Consider the following 11,787-nt stretch of genomic DNA (forward strand, 5'->3'; position numbering starts at 1 on the left):
CTCCTCAAAGCTACCATGGCAGTGCCCATCTTTCCTTTTCAACTAAAATAATACCAACTGGACCTACCACCCTCCCTGAGATGTCAACTTGCTTAACCTATGCCACCCCCACCCTGAATTGTTTGATGTTGTCTTGTGAGCAATAGGGGATGTCATCTGCAGCTTTCTATCGCCTAAACCCCATCAATCACTTATCCCTTTGGGAGCGCTGAAGTCCCAGTCAGTTCTCCTATTCTGACTTCTCCTATAAGCAGTGGTGGGATTCAAATAAATTAACAACCGGTTCTCTGCCCTAGTGACCATTTTAAGTATACAAAAAAATATATATATCAAGAGGCAGTTATCTAGTTAAAACCAGGTGTGCGTGTGTGTATAAAATATTTCTTATTTTATGCTGCTAATATCAAGATAATAATAGTAATGAGACATGTTATGCCACACAGTAGTGCCCCCATTTCAAATTATACCACAGTAATTGCCCTCTTCATCACACTCTGCCATGTTGCTTTTGCCCCTCTTCACACTGTGCCATGCTGTTTTTACCCATCTTCACACTGTGCCATGCTGCTTTTACCCATCTTCACACTGTGCCATGCTGATTTTGCCCCTCTTCACACTGTGCCATGCTGCTTTTACCCCCTTTCACAGTGTGCCATGCTGCTTTTGCCCCCTTTCACAGTGTGCCATGCTGATTTTGCTCCCTCTTCACACTGTGCCATGCTGATTTTACCCCCTTTCACAGTGTGCCATGCTGCTTTTACCCCCTTTCACAGTGTGCCATGCTGCTTTTGCCCCCTTTCACAGTGTGCCATGCTGATTTTGCTCCCTCTTCACAGTGTGCCATGCTGCTTTTACCCCCTTTCACAGTGTGCCATGCTGCTTTTGCCCCCTTTCACAGTGTGCCATGCTGATTTTGCTCCCTCTTCACACTGTGCCATGCTGATTTTGCTCCCTCTTCACACTCTGTCATGCTGCTTCTACTCCCCATGCTTCCGTTCCTTCACTTACCTATTCTATCGGCTTCTTTCTCCTCTTTCATTCTCTTCTTGTCTTCTTGTCTTCTTGCTTGCTGGCTCCTCTCTGCGCTGAACCTCACTTTTTTTTTTAAAGTACACTGCTCCCCCCCACCAACAAAGAGGGTGGACCCTGGAGCAACCGGTTCGCCAAACTCACCTTAAAATTAGGTAGCGGTTCTGGCTAATCGGCGGAATCCCACCACTGCCTATAAGTCAGTGTATAGAATACAAACATTACAACGTTCCTCTCTTGGGATGTGTCTAATCTAATCTAAGAATGAGACCTCTATCTTTCACTGGGGGTATACTCTACATATAATGTTGAGCATTGCCTTTAAAGGAACCATTGCATTAAAATACATTTCTGTAAGCTTATTTCATAAGAAAAGAACTATACATAGCACTAATTACATTTATTGATTTGTTACTATGCTCCTCTTTCAATATTTTATTGATCTGTTTTGAAGGTGTGTTTTACTGGGATGTAAGCACCAAATTTAATTTTTGTTCTTGCGTATCCATATGAAAGCTGGTTTGAAGTATTTGGTCAGAGCAAAGGGATCTGGACGGGTTCTGTAAAAGGTCATAGCACCTATTTTTGAATATGAACCCCTGCTCACCTTAAATAATCCCTCTGAAAATGACAATGACTTTGTTTAAACAACCACATTCAGCGGCTGTTGTTATATATAAAATAGCAACGCAAAAAAAGTTTGAAACAATGTTTATACGTTTAGTTTTTATAAACTGCCGTTTCCGATATTATTACAGCTCTCAATGGTAGCCGGTAACCTAAAACTCAACACAAACAGTAATAGTTGCCAATATTTATTTCTGTCTTTCAGGTTTTCATGTTTACAAAGAAGAGAGATTCCTGCTAGTCTGCGCCACCTTCCTCTGCTTCTAAATATTATTTCCGGAGTACCTAGTACTCCATGAATTAGTGATTTTATGCTGCTCAAAATTATCATTTCTGTCCCGTTGATGCATGTGTGTTACATTCTTATTTTGCATTCCAAATTATTTTTTGTTTCTTATTGTAAAATTATGTATTTTCTATCAATATATCTATTTATCTTAGTAAAAAAAGTTATCATACCTTGAGAGAAGTTGAAATGTTTGACATTATATTTACATTTCATGTCCAGTTGAGTGAAGGCTATTGTGTTCTGTTATCAGCACTTTTTTTTTTTTAACAAAATGTGTCTGACTGCAGTGTCCTTAACTGGTATAATTTATAGAAAAGAGAATAAAATACAGAATCCACAGGCGCTCCACTCACATGCTATTAGTAGCTACCCCTGGGCGATACTACTACTTGCCCAAAAACAATAACAGCTATGAAAATATATAAAGGAACTGACAAGAGCTTCTGTTTCCACCAAGGGGTTAACCAATCATATGTCCACATCATATGTCCAATGGGGACATATGATTGGTTAACCCCTTGGTGGAAACTGAAGCACTTGTCAGTTCCTTTATATATTATCGCAGCTGTTAAAATTTATAGAAAGCCTGCGAAACAGGGACCAATTCAGGATTCATCATCCTCATCATCATCATTTTGTTTATATAGCGCCACTAATTCCGCAGCGCTGTACAGAGAACTCACTCACATCAGTCCCTGCCCCATAGGGGCTTACAGTCTAAATTCCCTAACATACACACACACACTGGATCAATTTGTTAGCAGCCACTTAACTTACCAGTATGTTTTTCGATTTTAGAGTGGATGATGGAGGGGTTCCCAAAACTAGGATGCCCTGTCCTGAAAAATATATCCAGCTCCTAAAAATATATATAATTACGAGAATTATTTCTGACTCAGATAAAAGGTTTATTTGGGAACTAAGTAAGACTAATTGAGTTAGCTCAATTCATAAAGTTCACAAGGTCATGTGACTCTGTGTAGCTGCCGCTTGATCTTGGCTTCTGTTCTGGGAGGCAATTCGAACACCTGATATCCCCCTAAACAGGTCACTGGGGTACTATATCCCCCCAAAATTATTAATTTACCTCCAATATTCGCTGTTGCAGATACATGTTTAAATACCTAATTGCAATAAAAAGTAGGGCTAATTAATTACACTTTCTTATATGGCACTTAGCTGGTAATGTTCCCTAATTGATCTTCATTCTCGTATGGACACATATTTTCATTCTTATGACTCTGCATTACTTTCATTAACTTATAGTGTCAGCAATATCAAGTTTGATTAGATTGAAAAATTAAAAACAAGTAGAAAAATAATATATATTGAATGTATATCTTGTATGTAAAAAAATAATAAACCAACAAAAATTAAAATAAAACATTTTGGTATTGTCACATCTATGACTTTTTACAAATTTGTTTATCAACTACAATTTTGACAATGACAAATATAAAACCAAAAGTAATACAAAACACAAAACCTCATGTATAATCATACATAGATACAGCCAGTAAACATCAGCATGAAGTTGTCGCCATTGCTACTATCATCATCACCATTTATTTATATAGCGCCACTAATTCCGCAGCGCTGTACAGAGAACTCATTCACATGAGTCCCTGCCCCATTGGAGTTTACAGTCTAAATGCTCTAATACACACACAGATAGAGAGAGAGAGAGAGAGAGAGACTAGGGTCAATTTGATACCAGCCAATTAACCTACTAGTATGTTTTTGGATTGTGGGAGGAAACCGGAACACCCGGAGAAAACTCACGCAAACACGGGGTGAACATACAAACTCCACACAGATAAGGCCATGGTCGGGAATCGAACTCATGAACCCAGTGCTGAGGCAGAAGTGCTAACCACTAAGCCACTGTGCTGCCCACTCACATTTAGGAGCATATCCTGCATTTGCTGCACCCACTCACATAGAAGTAGTCACAGTATATGCAATTTGATGTAGGCAACAAGATTAGCATCCTGTGAGACTCTATGGCACTGTCTATTTTAAAAATAGCTGATATTTCTTTACTATATGCTTGAAAAGTTATTCATTAACAACTTTCCTAAATTATTTCTTGAATATCTTATCATTATTTTTCACTAGTGGATCAGGGAAAGCTAAGCAACAACTCAGGTGTCGGCAAAATTCAATTTCAAAGCCAAAATTCTTACACTTGACCAACATTTACTTTTTATAAAGTGTCCAATCACAACTATTCACTTCTAAAAGCTCATGGAGAATACAGTACAGACTATATATCTGTCACCCCTGTATTTGGCATATTGCTTGCAAATGGGGTACACTTTCTTCTAATCTGAAGAGTTCCTCTCTGTGGTGTATTGAAGGCCAAGGGATCCTGTTAGAAGTTTTGGGTGCGGCTCCTCATGCACATCACTATATAAGAGATGCAGAATACAGGGGAAAAAATGCACCTTACAAAATAATGGAGGTTCTATCATGTATTCTATTACTAATTGAGAAAGCTCTATTGCCCATGCTAGACGGAACTCTGGTAGTCTGTCAGAGTTGTCATTATTATTATTATTATTATTATTATTATTATTATTATTATTATTATATTTTAGTCATAAGTTCTCACTCACAGCGTCTCTCAACACTGAAATATCTGCATGGAGGTAACATTTTTTATTGAAAATGGCCAACAGCAATTATTTTGCAACCAATACATCTATGGAGTGACAGTCACTCATCACCAAGACTTGTGGTTAACCTAACAGTATTTCTTACAAAAGACACAGTAAGAGCTCACTATTCTCCAAATATAAGTGACAAAACTGAGTATCAGTGGCGGAATTAGGGAATGTAGGTCCCAGGTGCAAAAATATAGGTGTCACACCATATATATTTAATGCATCTGTGCAGGGGGCAAGGGTGTATCCACCATAGGTGCAGGGATGCAGCTGCTATGGGGCCCACAGCTGAGAGTGGTCCTCTTTCCCTGAAAAAGCACTATATGCGTATGTGAGTTTTTCACCAGTATACGGTACATGTGGGTCCTTACAAAACTTTGCTATGGGGCCCAGATCACAAAAAACTGAATTTCCTTTTAATGTTTTCAAGAATTGTGGGAAAATCCCAAACTACCACAGCTGGAAGTATTAGACAGATGGAAAAAATACAGTTGGACACATTCTAGAGCACTTTCCTAGTATATAGAACTGTATATGAAAGGGAGGACACAAGCCCATGATTGGCATTAGAACCTTGAACCACTACTGCCAAAAATGTTGCCATAAGAATGCTGTCATTATTATTTCTTTGATATAACAGAACTTAAATATAATAAAACAAAATCATTTATGTACCACACTGCAACTGTTTACTCTATTCATAATTTAAACACTAATAATTATTGAAGGTTTAAAACAGAGCCTCTGCTTCAGACTATGCTACCTAAAATAAGCTTAGTTGAGAGAGAATATAAATTTTATTGTGAATAATAAGTGTCCAGTCATAACTATGAAGACAAACTTGTCCCAAATGATACTTTTTTTAGTTCAAATACAGAAACATGGCAAACGGAATTAAAGCAGCAACAGGTCAGACTAAGATAGCAGCACTTAGCTTGACTGAGGATAATACTTCACAGAATAGAGTGGAAAGGATTAGGATATTTAGTGATATCGACTACCACTACTAATATGAATTTATACACCTTAGCGGGGGGAATTCAATTGGCCGCGTAGTTCATGAGAACATTGCGGCTGCGCATTTTTGCAGTTTTTCTGGTAAAAATATCCGCTCATTTTTGCTCACACCTCCATGGGTGATATTTCTGTCAAACAATTCCGCCCCCCCCCCCCCCCCCCGAGCGCGAGATGTCTCAATTAATTGAATCTCCCCCTTAAAATAAGATTTCATAGGATCCATCAAATTTACTGCTAACCCAGACTATCGGGAGGGGAATAAGGAAAGTTGGAAGCTACTTTGTGGATAATATCAGGTTACAATCAAGATATAAACATGTAACTACTTCAGTATACTCTCAGGGCAATACAAATTGGGCTATTCTTTGGCCCAGTGTCTTATCTCTTCCCAAGTGATCATCCCCCTGGAATGGTATAAGTAAGGGCTAAGAATGGGGCAAAGGCCACTAGCTGTTGAAAAATTACAAGCCATCATTGTGTATGACAAAGTAAGGGTACCTGGGCTCGTCCAGACCAGGAAATGGTTTAATGTACAGGACATTTTTTTAAAGCGTTACATAAAGTACGGTTCCTAGGATTCGCCTGTGATCGCTTTTGTGCTTTTCCCAGCTTACTACATTCATATGCATGTTGCCACAGGGTTCTGATTCCTCTTGGTCACTTTAGTTTAGCTGTTGTACCTCCTCCTGATGGGAATCCTTCTCCAACTGGAACAGCACAGGGCGGTCATACCTCCCAGGACTAAGACATAGAGAATTGTGACAAAATAAGCCCCACCCCAATAAGGCCAAGCACCGCCCAGATCCTCCTGCAAGTCCACCCAATTCAGCAGATGCTCTGCCTCTTTTTGAGTTTCTCAGTTCTGATTCGTCCAGCTAAAATTGTGGGAAGTATGAGTGGTTCTGAGTCTGCGGGGCCATATAATCAATTAACAACTGCTGGAGATGTTTCCATCTGTTGAATGACATTCTCCATACTCTACTGGGTGTTGTAAATTATACCGAAATTTATAATCCCGAAAACTGGAATAATGATAAAATAAAGCTGATTGCAATGATAACGACACAAAAGAAACAGCGGCTCTTGTAATTCACCTCACTTACAATGCAGAAAGTGAAATTTGGAGTTTTAACGCGGCAATACCAGGATGGTAACCCTAATCCTAACCCTAACCCTAATCCTAACCTTAATCCTTACCCTAACCCTAACCCTAACCTAACCTTAACCCTAACCCTAAGTTTATCTATGGGACAGGTCCTGGAATTATCACTTTAAGAGCATAAATCTCACTTTCTGCATTGTAAGTAACGTGAATTACAAGAGCTGGCATTTGCTGCATTTGGAATCTGTAGGAGCCATGCAGGAAGAGTGTCACACATGTGGTCTGTCATATTTATAGTAAGTGTGCATTTCCTCTGTGCCGTCATTATTGCAATCGGCTTTATTTTATCGTTACTCCAGTTGTCGGGATTATAAAGTTCGATATAATGAGTACCACGCTTGACATTCCGGCTTCCTACAGTACATTACTTGATTTGATTTGTTAATATATACACAACATAAAGGGTAGCCCAGGATAAAGGAGTCACATTTACTGAAGCAATCTACATGTAAGAGGTGTTTACCTCTAAATACTGTGTATTAATAAATGTTTACTTAAGGAAAATACATGATGAGGTATAGGTTTATACTTTCTTATACTGTATATAGGAAATATTTTTGCATTGCTACCTGAATATTGAACAAATATTTACTTTGGGGTTATAGAGAAAAAGACTGTACAACACGGATTACTTTATCTAGTAAGAGATTATTTGTACTGCAATATTTCTGTATATTTGTTGTTTTTTCTTATTGTTGTATTGGTAGAGTTGTGCCCCAAATTTTTCGTCCCCAGCCAAATAGTAAAACTTTCCAGTTATTAATTATCAAAAAATCAGATAACTCTCTATCATTCTGCTTCTGTACCACCTTGTGAGTAAATCTGATCTCTGGGAGATTGGATGTGAACACAAAATAGGGGATAAGTAGGTTAGAGATTTGAAACGTGTTAAGTTTAATAATCTCTGTCCGAGAATAGCCATCTCCTTCTCTCATGCTTCCCCCATCCCTTTTCCTACACACATACACAGTAATATAGTATACTTTGTATTAGCATCACACATAGTACATTTCGTTATTCTTTTGCATACACACACACACATCTTATACATCATGCATTACATCATTGTCTACATTATATGTTACAGAATGAGAAATATAAGAGAGAAAACCTAAGACAAAAGAGTGGAAGTGAGGAAAATAAAAACACCCTAGGAGTAATATTTATTTATTAAACATATTTTATTATTTTCAAATTGTGTATTCTAGATTGTTGGATTGGGGGAAACATGCAGGAGTTGAAAGATGTGCACAGAGTGTGTGATAAATAACAATGATGTCTATATAATAATATAATAATATTCATATTTTAGCCTTAAGGTCCCCAATTGGAGGCACATGAGTTTAGCATTACATAGTCCAGAACTACAAGGTCCACAATGCACTACAGAGACACAAGTAAGACATGTGGTGTAAAATGCATTGCCGTCAGAATAATATCCTTGTTACATATCCAATGTTACTTTCCAAAGGAGATCCCACCCTGACAGCTGTCATCTCTTCGCTTGCACAGACCGGTACACATGGGCTAAAAAAGAACAAAAAATAAAATAGTAAACAGAATGAAATATTGAACAACAACAGTTCATTTTACAAACAAAATACATCAAAATTAAAATATATTAATTCATTTTACAAAAAAAAAACTCAAATCGTAATTACATAAAAGTACTTTGCGAAATTAAAATTATATGCACATTTAATTTCACTGGGAATCAGTGGATGCAGTAAATCACAAAACATAGGAATTCAGTAATCAATCAGGTTCAAGGAGAGGTGGTGGGATGGAGAACTAATGTATTTCACTTTAGGAACTATTTTCCAGGATAAAGTGCCCTTCTGCTGCAAGGGCATATATTTGTTGGGGGGGTTAAGGTTTCAATAGTAAGCATGGGCCATGTGAGTTTGATGTGTAACGGGGGGTGAGCAGAAATTTTCAACTCTAGGGGGTAGATTTACTAAAGTTTTTAAAAGGAAAATGGAGTTGTTGCCCATGGCAACCAATCAGAATGTACTAGATAAATGATAGCTAGAATCTGATTGGTTGCTATGGGCAACACCTGAACTTTTCCTATATAGAAGCTTTAGTAAATCAGCTCTTAGGCCTCAAGTATGTCCAACATTAATTTCATTAGTTCTTACTCTATTTAACTTGGTCAATAATTATCCAAACTGTTCCCAAATCTTGAGAAAAACATGTTGAGGAGAACTGGAGTGAAAAAACAATGTTTAAAGGAATAGAACTACCATGCAAGATTTTAATTCCAAGTCCAGATTTTACAATGTATCCACGATCACATGCACTTGTCTCTTGTCACATGAAGTTGCCTCCTGGGTGCTTTTCATCGTAATTACAGGTGGGAAAAACAAGCAAACTTCTGACATTTCCAATGAATTTAAATACGATTACCCTCTGACTTGTCCCTACTCCATAAATTACTATAATCCCTAATTCCTGCATGAAACTTAAATTAACATACATTGGTAATGGTAGGCCAGATCTGTCCGAAAGGGCCATGGTCACAGCGTGTAGCCGTGTCCCGCTGGTTGTTTAGATTTATCATACTGAGAATTCTAGTGGTTAAGTAGTATATTAAGCCGAGGAAATATTGTGAGACTGGAAGGTGAACGTGGCAAATATAACTGGACTGAGAAGTGGGAGGGGAGGAAGGGGCTTTACCATGGGTGGATCAGTTAAATTATCACTATCATCATCAGCTATTTATAGCGCAACTAATTCCGCAGCACTGAACAGAGAACTCATTCACATCAGTCCCTGCCCCATTGGAGCTTACAGTCTAAATCCCCTAATATACACATACACAGGCAGAGAGATTAGTGTAAATTTTAATAGCAGCCAATTAACCTACTAGTATGTTTTTGGAGTGTAGGTGGAAACCGGTGCACCCGGAGGAAACCTACACAAACATGGGGAGAACATACAAACTCCACACAGATAAGGCCATGGTCGGGAATCGAACTCATGACCCCAGTGCTGTGAGGCAGAAGTGCTAACCACTAAGCCACCGTGCTGCTCTCCCCTGTCACATGATGCCTTGCCAGCCAATTGGTTGCTTACTTGTAGTTTAAACTATGCAGTTTTAGCTATTAGAAACTTACCACAATGCAGCAGCTGAGCAAAAGACTGGCTAGAAGTATGCTCAACATAACAAGGACAGCAATGGCCCAACCCGGTGTATCTGTGAGAGAGAAATGCAGGGTAATCACAAACCGTATCATATTGGTCTCATGATAGGACAGTCATATTGGATCATGCATAAGTCTAATTAGGGCTTCCACCTCTTTCAGAAGATGTCACAAATAATCTAGTCAGTGACATTGGTCATATATATTTCTAACATACCCTGAAATACGCTATAATAAACACTTGTTTGTATGTATATTGCTGATTATGGAGAGGGTAGGATAAGATTAAGGACATATGGATGTGCAGAGCCACATTCTGTTTAGAACGCAGAAAGCATCATTGTTCCCTACAAAAAAATGAGGGTTTCTTGCAGACACATAGGGTGAACAAGACCATGCAGAAGAACTATTATACAATATACAGCATTCATTCAACATGCTAATGCTCTCTACATTTTAAACTTAATAAATGGAGCTAAGTCCCAAGTCTCCACACACTCAAATAATCAAGTTGTGAATAAAGAGAGTTGGTTTGAAGCCCTGATGTTGGGGAAGAACCCTATTGTCTTTTTTTATGGACACTGGATTATAGATTGTTTTGAAATGCGCTTGATTTATAGTCTTGTGTGTATATATATCATGTATGCTTTGCATATAAGAAGACTTTAATGCTATTTTCCTAAACAGAACATAAGAGTAGAATTCCCTCCTATTATTATTATCATAGATCTGTAAGATACCACAGTGTTTTGCAGCAATGTATTGTGGGGAAAACAGGTTACACATAAAATAGGGACCTACAAGGTAGACAAAATAAATGCTGCTCATAAAAGATCTTATTTACTAATTGGAGGAGGGCACAGCTGAAACAGTAGGAACGGGTGTGGCTCATAGTGGAGAGGGCTGTTGTGAGGTTTTGTAAAATTCAGTGTTTGCAAGTGTATATATGAGCTGGACAGCCCTGGAAATAAGTACACAGTGTTAGTGTCTAACAGGAGTTTTCTAATTAAACCTTGATTGACAACATCATATCTGATTGAGCTGAAATCCAGTAAAAAACATAGAAATTGCTCTCTACCCACTTAAACTCTTCTACTTTATTGACTTTCCACCTCCACGAAATAACAAAGAGCATTTGAGAGCTCTGTAGTTGATGGAGCTCATGAACTGTTTATATCTATTTATAAATTGTCCTATGTGTATTGTTGTCAGACCTCATTAAGATTTTTTATGAAAGAGTTTCTGCTCTACAATGTGCTTCTACATTTGGCTGTCACATCAAAGAGATACATTGTGACAGTGATACATACCTTTGGTGTTGGTGCAGTTATTTGCCTCTGTAAGAAAAGTGCAGAATTATTACAAAAAATTATTAAAATAAAAGATGGTCAGGAGATGTAAAATAATTCTAAATAATATTATAGTAACATTGACAAAAACAGCTTTGGTGCAAATTGTGCTATACAAATATTATGCAAACAGAAAAGACTTACAACGCTACCAACAGCCAGCAACTCCAGGGCACTGTGTAGCTTTTACCTGTGGAGCTGGCGGTAATTCTGCCAGAGTTTGCAAATAACAGCGTAAACACAATAGTTACATTATAGGGGGGAATTCAATTAGCTGCAAAGTGTCTCACAGACGTTCCAGAGACACTTTGCGGCGGAGATTTCTGTAAAATCTCCGCTCATTTTTCCTCGCACCCCATGCGCCCCTTCCCCAGACAAAAATCTTTTTCGTATCCAAAATTATGGGGTAGTAAGGCAACCCGGAGGTTTCGGTGGCAGCATCCAATTCCCTTTTCCCCTGTTCTGGTGGAGCGTGAGCCCAGCAAAAAAAGCAATAGAACCA

General features: G+C 38.3%; 1 long non-coding RNA gene across 1 annotated transcript; it reads right to left on the reverse strand.

Moving 5' to 3' along the window:
* Positions 1-8,133: 8,133 nt before the first annotated feature.
* On the reverse strand, positions 8,134-11,276 carry LOC142101459 (uncharacterized). The gene is made up of 3 exons (XR_012679021.1): positions 11,247-11,276; positions 9,910-9,989; positions 8,134-8,317 (listed from the first exon to the last, which is right to left on the reverse strand). It is a non-coding gene; the product is annotated as an uncharacterized LOC142101459 (long non-coding RNA).
* Positions 11,277-11,787: the final 511 nt, after the last annotated feature.

Source organism: Mixophyes fleayi, chromosome 9 (genome assembly GCF_038048845.1).
Source record: "Mixophyes fleayi isolate aMixFle1 chromosome 9, aMixFle1.hap1, whole genome shotgun sequence".
In the NCBI taxonomy this organism is placed as follows: domain Eukaryota; kingdom Metazoa; phylum Chordata; class Amphibia; order Anura; family Limnodynastidae; genus Mixophyes; species Mixophyes fleayi.